Consider the following 14,537-nt stretch of genomic DNA (forward strand, 5'->3'; position numbering starts at 1 on the left):
TACTGGTGGGTTAGCATCACTGCTGCAGGTCAAGTTCACACTGCTGCCCTCTGCTGGACTGTCTGGTGGACTGACCTCCACCGATACATTCACTGGTGCATCTGATAGAAACATCAAAAATACAAGTAACATTTGATCATACACTATTTATCATTATATTAAAATGTATTTAGGTTAGATTACAACTATGAGTGATTCACTATGTAATTGTTCATTTTCCATTTTTAATTTTTTACTCACACAGAACATCTAAAGAGTAGGGTGATGACATTTGGGATCCATGTTTGTTGGTCACCTGACAGGTGTACTGTCCAGAGTCTGCAGGAGACACATTGTCCTTTACCAGCTGAGGACCAGTGGAGATAAAGCTGCTTCCTCTGTCTCTGTACCAGGTGTAGTTGTCTACTGGTGGGTTGGCATCACTGCTGCAGGTCAGAGTCACTTTACTGCCCTCAACTACTTCTCCTGGTGTATCCACTGACACTAAGGGCATTTCTGGAGGGTCTGTGGAGGAATATTTGCTGAGTTTACAAAATATAGGTTACAATATTTAATTTTCTTGGTATGAGCAATGACAATAATGAATGTGTTTGAATTATGTGGTGTACACCATTACACCGGCTTTCAGTTGTCAAAATGATAAAGCAAATAATAACATTTAATTTGATCCTAATTAAATGAAAACCTCACACTGAACATGAAGAGTGACAGCTGAAGTGACTGTGGTAATGTAGTTCTTTGCCTGACAGGAGTATCTTCCACTGTGACTGGGTTGGATGTTAGAGATGGTCATTATCTTGTTCTGTATCACTTTAACGTTGTCTTTGAGAAGGATGAGGCTCTGGATTGGTGGATTTGAACCACTGCTGCTGCAGGTCAAAGTGACTGAGCTTCCTTTGACAACATCTCCTGGTGGACTTACTGACAAAACAACATTCTTGGGACCATCTGTTAGGGGTAAAAATATATAATAGCTGTACTTTAGCAAACTTCTCCTAAGAGGATGATCAGATCCACTTCAAACTCACTCAGTGTAAATAAATTACCGTAATGATGAAAAGTTATCAAACTCATGAGGTTTTATCGCACGCACCCACCATGGTGATGCTTTGATTTTCCACGGTTTGCCATGAAACAGGGAATACTTGTAACTAGAATGTAAGGTCAAATCAGCCCCACATTTTCCGTTTGATATCAGTCATGGCCTGAACACATCTAGGTGTCAATGTTTAGTTAAAGTCATAATGCCACCTACTGGCAACGGAATCATAGTCATACAGTAGCAACAATTCCCTGGAGGTTATACTGTAAAAACTAATCCTATGTTTGGAATAATTTTGCTCTGTGGAAATAGAATGGTGATACTGCGCATCCTGAGAAGAATCATATTCAATTAAAGCTGCAAGCAGCGATGACCGGGCCCGTCCCTCGTACCTTTATCCACAATAAAGGGACGAGGGGAGGGCCCGGTCATCGCTGCTTGCAGCTTTAATTGAATATGATTCTTCTTTGAATGTTGTATTAATTGAATGCACTAAGGATAGAATGAAACAGAGATAAAAAATATTCACACAAAGAGAGACAAACACGTCACATGAACTCATATAAACTCACACTGCACAGCCAACATCACAGCTTTAGACTTCCATGTCTCTTGTCCTTCAACAGCACACTGGTAACTCCCAGTATCCTCTATTGTGGCCTGGAATCTTGGCTTGGGTACTCGTTGTCCATTTTTAAACCAGACAATCTTGGGTCTTGGTTGACAAGATACATGACAGTAGAGTGTCACCAATGACCCCTCTGACACAGTGGGAGGAGTCACATGCGCAGTCAGTTCTGATCAGAAGAATTAAAACAAGATGGACGTCAGTTGGTGAGATTGTCAGGAAAGATTTGACTTTGATTACATGAAAGGTTAAAAGAGTACTCTTGTTTACCTGTTACAGACAAAGATACTGGAAGACTGGACATCTGATTACCTGTTGTCCAAAACCTGAAGTGATAATCTCCCTTATCACTGTCTTCTATGTTATTGATCCTCATGGTACAAACATGTTGTTTATCACCAATGTATTGAATACGACGATCGTGATAAAACTGAGAGCCACGGAGAATGACTTCATTGTTCTTGAACCAGATTATGTCAGTGACAGTGTGATCCACCAGGTAGTCATATGAACAACCAATATCTACTGATGAGCCTCTCATGACACATGGAGATGGATTGGTGAAGGTCACTCCATACGACCCACTACAAACACCTGTAAAAGACACACAGAAAAATTAACCGCTGGTAAATCTTATGATTGTTATTTTTTTAATCATATGAGGTAATAAATCTGACATAGTAGATAGCTTCCTCAATATATATGATATAATATAATGGGATATAAAATCATTTTTGATTGTTCATTTTAAATATTTACCCCAATATATTTGTTTTTCACATTTCTCTGTACATGAACCACAACGTTTATCTATGTGTTACACTGTATTTGACATGCATTTTCTAGTTTGGAAGTCATTTTGTGAATCTATAACAGGTGAACACACTGAATATGAAAGCATTATAAACTCTCCTTACCAGGTACCAAGATCAGAATGTCCAGGATCACACTGATTGTCTTTAGAAACCTCATGGTATCTTGAGGTGAAAACTGACCCCAGCAACAAGTAACTGCAATGAAAGACACACTTCACAACCAACAAATGTACTGTACTCTCTGCTCTGTAATAAGATGTCAATACATCTATGTCTATACTGACTCTCACCAATGCTAATGAAAGTAAGGTAAATGTCAAATATCCAAGCAATATATCAACATATACTATAAGATGTGTACTCAAAAAACGAAATAGAAATAAGGTAAATAAAGTACAGTCTTCTGTGCAAGTAGGAGACATCACAGCAGCAGATCATCAATGTACATTTGTGGGAATGAAGTATATAACATACATAACGTCATAGTGTCACTGTCAGTGTGACGGCTTGTGTTGCCACTGCTTGCCAGGACTGACATAAAGGCTCAGAGCCTGTTCAGCAGCCTGACGGACTGGTTGTAGAAACTATTTTAGTCTTTTAATGTAGTTACATGTATCAGTATAAGTATATACAATCCTGTCAATGAATATATAAAGTATCATTGTTACTAAGTTACAGTGAGGTCATTCAGACATACTCACAGGTGTCTCCAGAGCTCGTCTGTCCAGTACGTCTACATTAACAGTCATCTAGACATACTGATGACCAGATCAACACACACCCACAACTAAAAAGAGAAGTCAAGGTTAAAACCACTAGAATGTGTTGTTTACTCCCGCCCTCACTCTCCACACTCTCCACACATTACTTGTACATATTTTAAAAATACAGAAAGTATGTATCAACTACAGCTGACTTTTAGTTCATGGTGTACTGCATGAAATATAAGCTGTTACTTACTCTAACCCAGAGACAAAGGGCAATAACTTAAAAAAGGAGAATAAGGGAAAAAGACTAATACTAAGGCCAGATGAGGGAATTGTAACAATGATCAGTAAAATGTGTATTATAAAAATAAAGTAAATTATCATGAAATGAATAATGTCTAATTGACTAGCCTAATGACTTATTGCTTTGACAGTATTCTGGACAAATGTGTGAGTGAATAGCTACTGGACAGGATGTGAGCATGTCTAAAAATAGTTCATTTGCAGAGCCCCAGCATCACACATCTACACAAACGTCAACTTTTCTAGACATACTGAAAGCCAAAAAGGGAAGCTCAAGTCAACCGCAAGAATGCTTTCTTTCCTCTCTTTTAGCTTTTTTGTTTTCTATTAGTGTGTAAAAGAAATCTTGCTGTAAAGTACAAGGTTATGAATGGTCACAAACATTCTCACAATTTCTACATTGTTTTAATTGTATTTCTTTTGGCATATTGACATAAATGTAATAAAACTGAATTGACTTCAGTGGATGAAAAGGAATCAGACAATTTACACAAGACCACATGTGTATTTCCATGATATTATTGTTTTCATTAACAACATTTAATGATCATGTATTAGTGGTTCTTACACAGAGGGACTTATAAATTATCATCTTTAACTTTTTTGATTGTCGTCTAAGTTTCAACATTTCCATCTCACAAACTTGTTGTCCTTGATCCATGAGAGGTGATAAAGCTGTAGTGTGACAATAACAGACAATGTGGGCTGAAGGATAGACTGAGAACTGATAACATTTAATTGACATTTGGAAATGCAGTCATACAGTCATGTTCACTTTTGGATAAAAAAGAAAAGAGACTTTTGTGTTGGTCCATGCTGGCCAAAATCAAAACAATGTAATATTGATATATTCTAAATCAATGTTAAAATCAGTTAACCACTTGACATTGTTTTGTGATATACATTATGAAGACTATATCAACTATTAAAGTTAACATAATCATTGAGCTTATAGTCAAATGGCTTTCAAGGAAATCCTACAGAATCTTGGTGAGCTGCCTTAGAATAAATAAAGTGATAAAGTAAAGCAATAAAGTATAGCAGTTGATTATCCATTGAATACATAGTAAAAGTTAATACAAATTAGTCACTTAGATAAGATAAGTGGTTCTCAAAATGGGGCCAAGGGATCATTGAGAGGGTTCCAGGTGGTCCCCAGTAAAAAGAACACTTTCATTTCACTATTATTTCACCATATTCTATATTCCAGACAGAGAGGAGCTTTGTGTGTGTGTGTGTGTGTGTGTGTGTGTGTGTGTGTGTGTGTGTGTGTGTGTGTGTGTGTGTGTGTGTGTGTGTGTGTGTGTGTGTGTGTGTGTGTGTGTGTGTGTGTGTGTGTGTGTGTGTGTGTGTGTGTGTGTGTGTGTGTGTGTGTGTGTGTGCGTCATAACCCACAACTGATTGATGCAACCATACTTGTAGTTCCTCAAAATGGCACCTTCCTAGTTTCACATTTACAATGGCTAGTACGTTTGTTAACAGTTTTCACGAGCTTCCACTAAATAATGCAATGCAATAATGCAATGTCAGACATCATTAAAAAATATATAAATGACTAGGCATAATAATTCTAGATAGCCATGGACCAGTGGTGGACAGTGACATGTTTTGAGTATCTGAACTTTACTTGAGAATTATTATACTAATACTAATATGGCTTTCACCCCAAAACATTTCAAAGGCAAATGTTTAACTTTTGACTCGACTACATTTATATGAAGGGGAAAGCCTACAATGCGTAACAATGTGATGCGTTGTGAGGTTGTAGATCTGCTTTTTTCCACTATTCAATTTCTGGTAATTACCGTACTGTAAAAGGAAGGGTTACCAAGTATTTTTCAAAAGCAAGCACTCCAGAACTTTGACTCAAGTACAAATTTGACAGAGCAACTTTAACTTGTAGTTGAAAGTAATATTTGACCTGCAGTATCTTGACTCAAGTACTGGGCTTGAGTACTTTTTCCACCAGTGTCATGGACAATGAACACCTTGTTGATGAAGTATGATGCAACATAAATGGTGTTGACATTAACAAGGTTCTGTTCTTCATTTCGAAGAATTTCAATAGAATTCGGTTCTGAGTGAAAGGAGGAATTGGAGAACACTTAAAGGTGTAGTGAAATGAAAAATATGTTTTTCACACTTTTAGAGCATATCCGTGGTCATCATATGAGCATACCTTACAATAGATGCCAAAAAAAATGAAAAAACAAACAATTTTTGTGTATTTTTACATCTAAAGTCCCTAAAAAGACAATCTTAATTACTTCCTGTAAACGAAAGCGTGCTGCGTGATGACATAATACAGCCTTCACGAATATAAATGAATCTTGATTACATGCACCTGTTTGATTCCCATAGCTGCACGTTCTTCAAACACAGCTGATTTTAATTACAGAGATACTCCGTTTTGAATCTCATTGAAGATGAGTGTATTACTCATTTTAAACTTCATCTGCACACTAAAATATGTATCTGAAAACATTATAGGTTAGAAATATGCCAGGTAGTAGCAAACGTGCTTCACTGGCCGTCTCTCTCTCACTTGTAAACAAACACTAGCCGTGTGCCAGCACGGCTGAAGTGATTGAGATCCAACGTCCCATAGCCTGAAGGGATGGGACCTTCTGATTGGTTTAGAGTCGTTGAGCCGACGTTTCGGGCTGAACCTTCAAAATAAAATGACCGAAAATGTCACTTCAGTGTGTCTTTAAGGGCAGTGGTTCTCAACCTCTCAACCCTAACCCTAACCCTAACCCAGGGGGGTCCCCACATTAAGTGTAAACACTGTGGCCATAACTGATCCTCATCCCAGACGCTTCACACTCGGCTGCAAAACGATCCAGTGAGTGAGAGCTGGAGGTCACAGACCTGTGGTTCTGATGTCATCAGATAATGAAGCATATTTACCAGATCCTGTCTATCCATAAGGTAATATTTACCAGATCCTGTCCATCCATAAGGTACCATATTTACCAGAAACCGAGTAAGCTCCACTGGAGATTAAAACAGTGAGTCCAGTTCAATAATCCTCATTTAATGAAAACTCAGTCTTTACATTCATATGACATTGTCTTCACATGGTAACATTCTCAGTGTTCAAAGTGTTCAAATTATGCATTAAAATAAATAGCTGAGTCATGGTGTGTGTAAAATCTGAGTGTTTCTACACTCTCAGAATTAAAGGGGCCCAGATGGGTTAAATGGGTCCCTTTTAAACTCAGTTAAATTAACATTTAGGATGTTACTGTAGCTGAATAAAACCAAAGAACTGTGATTATAACACAAGCACAACATCATTTTCAATAAATATTCTTGAATCACAAGTTTAACAAATGATTACAGAATTGGACACCTTTCCTGAGCTTTCATAACCAATGACAAGCAAAGCAAATATATTTACATATCTTCTATCGATACAAAATAAATGAATAAGAGGAGCTTGTCAACATGCTATGATCTCATCCCTTAGAAGCAGATTGTGATTCGTTGGGGGGATTTCGCCCTCTGGTCTAAAAAATGTGCTTTTGGTTATTATTATTATTTTTATCCACAATGATATTTCTATAATAAACACCCACCCATATTTTTCACAATTCAATTTCTGGTCATTTCCGTACTGTAAAAGGAATGGTTACCAAGTATTTTTCAAAAGCAAGGACTCCAGAACTTTAACTCAAGTACAAATTTGACAGAGCAACTTTCACTTGTAGTTGAGTAATATTTGACCTGCAGTAGTATGAAGTATGAAGTATGATGCAACATAAACGGTGTTGACATTAACACGGTTCTGTTCTTCATTTCGAAGAATTTCAATAGAATTCAGTTCTGAGTGAAAGGAGGAATTGGAGAACACTTAAGGGCAGTGGTTCTCAACCTCTCAACCCTAAAGGTCCTTACATACCGGCGAATATGGCGAATATACGCAAAATTCGGACTCGTTCCGAATAATTAAAAGACGCTTTTTCGCTTCGCTTTTTCGCTTTTTCGCTCCATGTACGGAGCCATTGACTTTATAAGGTTTTAAAAAAAAACGCATTATTCGCACGAAAAAATCACCCCGGTGTGTAAGGACCTTAACCCTAACCCTAACCCAGGGGGGTCCCCACATTATTATTTGTTTGTTTTGTTTGGGGGGAGGTCCCCAGATGACAGTGAAGTGTAACAACAATGATTAGGTTCAGCATCACATAGTGAGATGCAGTTTTGTGAAACAGAATAATAAAGACTATGGTTATACTTTGCTTAGCTTTGCTTTACTTTGCCTTTTTAGTTTAATCCACGTTGGAATAGATTTCAGAGACGTCTTCCTTCACAGTGGAATAGATCTCATCTTCATTTCCTGCTTCTCCAGACCTGAGAAGAACAATACACATCCATTCATACTAATGTAGAGAAGAACTACACATGTAACCCTAATGGATCTTCAGCAGCACAGGAAACATACTTCTGTAAAAAGCACAACTTATCTATATGGTCTTATTTAAAATAATGGATGCATCTGGATTTTTGCATTATAGAAAAATTTCAGTTTTCAATGCATGTTATACTTCACAATCAAATAAATGTGTTTTTATAACTTACAGTGTGTGTTGCAGAGCTGTGTTGTTGTGATCTGCAATGGTCCTGCTGGTCCATGGGTTGAATGTCACTGAACTATAGTCAACATCCTGTTCTTGCTGAGCAATGCAATATAAAAAGAAATAACAAAAGTGCCATCAGCAATGTAATGAAATGCACGGCTGAAACTCAAACAGCTTAAACATCTTAAAACAATCTTTCTCAAATACAGTACAATTCACAATTACACAATCAACACAATCACATTACACAATCAGCCTGTCAACTTATAATGTTGAATAACTAATATGTGATAGTTGATACAATATAACTGCCATCCTCCAACTTACCACTGGGACAGACGCCAAGCCCCTCCCACTAACCATAGGGACAGATGCAGGCTGGTGTGGGACACAATAGAAAGTAACACATCAGATGGTTTTAGTGATAATTGTTATAAACATGATATGTCTATTATACTGTATATTGTGATAATGTTGAAGATAAAGACATATTTTTCTCACAAAATCATTGGTGGCAAGTTTCCATTTTGTCAACTTCATTTGAATAGGAGCGCTATAGAAATCATTTAAAAAATGAAACATCTCAAATTTAAATTAAAACAAACAAAATGCAAACAAATAAATACCTCTTGATCTGCATTTATCTTTTTCTTCCTGTCAAATCAAAAGACTTAACTTATTATTCACATACTTTAGTGATCAATGAGATTACAGTAATCTTGTTTGACATGGAATGCTGTGAAAAGCTCACATGTGAAAACTTGAGTGTAGTATGAAAGTGGGTGTAACATTCAACATCACAGTATCTACTGCTTTATCAAAATTTGAACACACACACACGCACACACACACACACACACACACACACACACACACACACACACACACACACACACACACACACACACACACACACACACACACACACACACACACACACACACACACACACACACACTTACCTGAACCAGAAAAAAATGCCGAAAACCAAAGTCAGCACAAACAGTGAAACTCCAACTCCAGATATTAGAGCAACTTTGTTGGCTTTGGAGAAACACAATAAAAATGAGGAGAAAAGTTAAAATGTTTCTGATGTTATTTTCTCAAGTTATATTTGATTAATACTGTGCATGATGTCTAATAATACACCAACTTATGCCTTCAAACACCTTTGGACAACATATTTTTATATGACTCACTTGTGTCAATGTGCAGCAGCACCTCAGTAGAGTTGTTTTCTCCCAGTGAGTTCCTGGTGTGACAGAAGTACAGTCCAGTGTGGGAGGGCTGCAGAGAGACCAGAACCAGCACCTGTCCTGACCCTACCTGGACCAGGGAGCTGGAACCAGGAGGCCCAGTCCTCTTGTACCAGGTGTAGTTGTGTACTGGTGGGTTAGCATCACTGCTGCAGGTCAAGTTCACACTGCTGCCCTCTGCTGGCCTGTCTGGTGGACTGACCTCCACCGACACATTCACTGGTGCATCTTGATAGAAACATCAAAAACACAATTAATCTGTGGTCATAGATATTGTTATATTTACAATAGATAATGAGTAATTGATTTGCAGCATTATTGTCATTTAACTCACAGAGAACATCTAAAGTGTAGGGTGATGACGTTTTGGATCCATGTTTGTTGGTCACCTGACAGGTGTACTGTCCAGAGTCTGCAGGAGACACATTGTCCTTTACCAGCTGAGGACCAGTGGAGATAAAGCTGCTTCCTCTGTCTCTGTACCAGGTGTAGTTGTGTACTGGTGGGTTAGCATCACTGCTGCAGGTCAACTTCACACTGCTGCCCTCAGCTGGACTGTCTGTTGGACTGACCTCCACCAACACATTCACTGGTGCATCTTCATATAAACATAAAAAATACAAGTAATATTTGACCATACACTAGATATTATTATATTAAAATATATTCAGATTAGATTACAACTATGAGTGATTCACTATGTAATTCTGTATTGTATTAATATTATTGCTTTACTTACACAGAACATCTAAAGAGTAGGGTGATGACGTTTGGGATCCATGTTTGTTGGTCACCTGACAGGTGTACTGTCCAGAGTCTGCAGGAGACACATTGTCCTTTACCAGCTGAGGACCAGTGGAGATAAAGCTGCTTCCTCTGTCTCTGTACCAGGTGTAGTTGTGTACTGGTGGGTTAGCATCACTGCTGCAGGTCAGAGTCACTTTACTGCCCTCAACTACTTCTCCTGGTGGATTCACTGACACTGAGGGCATTTCTGGAGGGTCTGTGGTGGAATAAACATTGATACTCTAAAATATATTGTTACATTTGTTTTAAGTGGATGCACTAAACACAATTTTGTTTTATGTCCCATACAGTGACAATAAACATCTTTCTTATCTTATCTATATATTTAAAAGATTATTTTCTTTAAGAACATTTGATACAGAACTTCATGAGCATAAAAGGGAAAACAGACAGACAGACTTGCATTGTCCCCAACTTGCATTGTTCCAGAGTAGGCCTGTGACTTCTAGTACATATTCAGTGTCTCCGCCAGGCCGAAAGGCATGGCGAGAGAGTATGTTTTGCACCCTGTCTGTCCGTCCGTGTGTCATTCTGTCATTTTGTGTACAGCTAATCTCCGGCACCGTTGGCTTGATTTAATATGATTTTTCTTTCTAATAGTTGTATTAATGGAATAAGATAATGATAAATATTCAGACAAAGAGAGAGAAAGAGCTCATATAAACTCACACTGCACATCCAACATCACAGCTTCAGACTTCCATGTCTCTTGTCCTTCAACAGCACACTGGTAACTCCCAGCATCCTCTGTTGTGGCATTGAATCCTGGGTTGGATACTGGTTGTCCATCTTTAAACCAGACAATGTTGGGTCTTGGTTCACAAGATGCTTGACAGGTGAGTGTCACCCATGACCCCTCTGACACAGTGGGAGGAGTCACCTGTACAGACAGTTCTGATCAGAAGAATAAAAACAAGATGGCCGTCAGTTGGTGAGATTGTCAGGAAAGATTTGACTTTGATTACATGAAAGGTTAAAAAAGTACTCTTGTTTACCTGTTACAGACAAAGATAACCATTCACTGGACTGACTACCTGGTGTCCAAAACTTGAAGTAATAAGCTCCCTCATCACTGTCTTGTATGTTATTGATCCTCATGGTACAATCATGGAGTTTATTACCAATGTATTGAATATGACCTTGATGAGTTTGAGTGCCATAGTGAACAACAACGGTGTTCTTGTACCAGTATGTATCAGTGACAGTGAGACCCACTGGGTATTCATATGAACAACCAATATCTACTGATGAGCCTCTCTTGGCACATGGAGATGGATTGGTGAAGCTCACTCCCCACTCACCACTACAAACACCTGTAAAAGACACGCAGAAAAATAAACAACCGTCAACAAAAATGTAAATCTTCTGATTGTTCTTTTTATCATGAGATAATAAATCGTCAGATTATAGCCTCATTTCATTGATCCATTAGATCGTGATAACATGACATGATGTCAAATAGTTGAAAGCAGAAATATATAATATAATATAATATATTTACAATCAATCAATCAATATCTTTTCATGTACATTACCCACAACATTTAACTTTGCAGTTTGGAAGTCATTTTTTGAAACCATTATAAACTCTCCTTACCAGGTACCAAGATCAGAATGTCCAGGATCACACTGATTGTCTTTAGAAACCTCATGGTATCTTGAGGTGAAAACTGACCCCAGCATCAAGTAACTGCAATGAAAGACACACTTCACAACCAACTAATGTACTGTACTCTCTGTTATACAATGAGCTGTCCATAAATCTATGGCTATACTGAGCTGCACCAATACTGATGAAATGGTACGTTAAATGGCAAATAACAAGCAATATATCAACATATACTATAAGGTGTGTATTAAAACAAGGGAACCAGAAGACCTGGTACTGCCAGACCCCTAGTGGTTGAAATCTGAATGGCCGGGCTTTGCATGACGTGTGTCCCTTCTATGTCCCTTCTATGACGAAAGGGGGACAGACTTTTTTTGGCTGGGGCCGGGGGACAAAGTGACCATGCCCATGTATGGAGAAAACAGATACAAAGCCTCATGTAAGCCTGACCCCTTGGGTCTGGCAAAAAAAGAATAGAAATAATGTAGAGTAGCTCAGTCTCATGTGCAAGTAAGAGACATCACTTAGCAGCAGATTATCAATGTATCACATTTGTGGGAATAATTAAAGTATATAACATATACATAAAGTCATAGAGCCAGTGTGACGTCTTGTGTTGCCACTGCTCGCCAGGACTGACATAAAGGCTCAGCGCCTGTTCAGCAGCCTGACGGCCTGGCTGTAGAAACTATCTTACTCTTTTAATTTAGCTGTATATATGTATCAGTATAAGATACAATCCTGTCAATGAATATATAAAGTATCATTGTTATTAAGTTACAGTGAGGTAATTCAGCCATACTCACTTGTCTCCAGAGCTCGTCTGTCCAGTACGTCTACACTACCAGTCATCTAGACATACTGATACAGATCAACACACAACAAAAACTAAAAAGGAAGTCGAGGTTAAAACCACTAAAATGTGTTGTTTACTCTTCCTTCCTCCCTCTCTTCACACATTACCTGTATACATTTAGAGTACTGAATGTTTGTGCTACTAACTACTGATGACTTTTGGTTCACTGTTCTCTGTATTGATAATGTGTTATAGAAAGCATGCTTTACTTTATAAAGTACAAGGTGTTGCTGATGCGATGGCAGAAGGATTTTAACCCAGAGACAACTACCAAAAGGAGAGTAAGGAGAACTGATGTGGATCTCTCAGGATCCACATAGAAACAGTGTAGGATCAACAGGACTTCATGTGACCAGCCTGTTACCTCTTGAAATATCACTGACAGACAGACACAAAAATAATTATTTTTCACGTGGGAGCCCCTGTGTGTGTGTGTGTGTGTGTGTGTGTGTGTGTGTGTGTGTGTGTGTGTGTGTGTGTGTGTGTGTGTGTGTGTGTGTGTGTGCTCGTTTCAGGAACAGGTTGTTGCACAATGCACTCCTCTGACAGAAAGACGTAGGCTACCCTAGATCTGTGCACCCACCCACCACAGACAGTAGCGAAACACGCACGTCAACCACCTTTTGAGACAGGAAATAAAAGTACTCTTTCTTTCTCTGTCTGTCTGTCTGTCTCTCTCTCAAATCGGGAGAGAACAAGGCTTTAACAGCTTATTTTGGTCAAGGAATACATATTTGGTGTTTATATAATGATTGCTGCCAATTATGAGCTCCAAAAGGTTTGTTTTTTTCCAAAATCATCACAGAGCCTTCTTATTAGGCTGTAATGAAAGCGCTGCTCATGATGAGTTGAATAATATGCAGTATAAGTACACAGAAGTAATCTCTGCAGGTCAATAAAGTCAATGTTTGTGCGTAAACAACAGTTACTGATGTGCGGTTTCACATTAAATAGTGTAGGCTACTGAGGGTATGGTGTCCAGTTCATCCCATCACATTTTCATAATGAACCAACAATAAATTAGCACTATAGCCTAACATAACATAGTATTCTGTATGCAAAGCTAGAAAGGTTAGTTGCTTGAGGTGAATTTAAAGGTCAACTCATTTGTCACCCTTATTTTGTAGTATTGCTCCCAGTGTTTCCTGTCTGCCTACTTACTTTTACCTGCCCTGTCTAACCAGTCTTCAGTCTTGTGTCAATGTTTCCACCTGTGTCCTCTTAGTCCCCCAGCCTATCCTAGTGTTGATTGTCTGTTGAGTTCACCTGTGTCCTGTTAATCCCTGTCTATATATACCACTCATTTTTAACGTTGAAATATGTCTGTAATACACCTTAGCTGTTGTGTGGAGATAAGAAAAGAGTCCCCCCGCCTCCTTCTATGTTGCCTAGAACTGGATAATTGATTGAGATCATGTGCTCAGTGACATACGCAAGGTGTACTTTTGGCCTCAGCCAAAAGAACACATGATCACATGGCCTCAGCCATGTAGTAAAAGAGGGCCTTTTCACATAGAGACCCTTTTAACCGAACCGAACCGAGTCCTCTTCAAGTGGACTTCAGAGGGTCTGCGTTATTTTGGAGTGTTCAAATTATGCATTAAAAGAAATAGCTGAGTCATGGTGTGTGTAGAATACAGAGGCTTTGTGTGAAGTCTCATCCAACAGTATGCTGCTGGACTGGTGGTCATACAATATGATATCTACTAGAAGAAGAGCTGTAATGTGCTTCATTGTGACACAATGGACTTCATTTGACATGTAAATGATGGCCAGCTGTCACTCTCTGTCACACACTGTCCCTGTTTGACTGAACTGATAAGAAATAACTGCTGTTTGATATCAGTTTAATGTACAAGACTGTTGCTGCTCAAGTCAAGTCACATTAAGGTTGATGTTTTTTGTCAAATACACAAGAACACAACAGTTAA

The sequence above is a fragment of the Gymnoscopelus microlampas genome (assembly GCF_963454915.1).
Source record: "Gymnoscopelus microlampas genome assembly, chromosome: 9".
In the NCBI taxonomy this organism is placed as follows: Eukaryota; Metazoa; Chordata; class Actinopteri; order Myctophiformes; family Myctophidae; genus Gymnoscopelus; species Gymnoscopelus microlampas.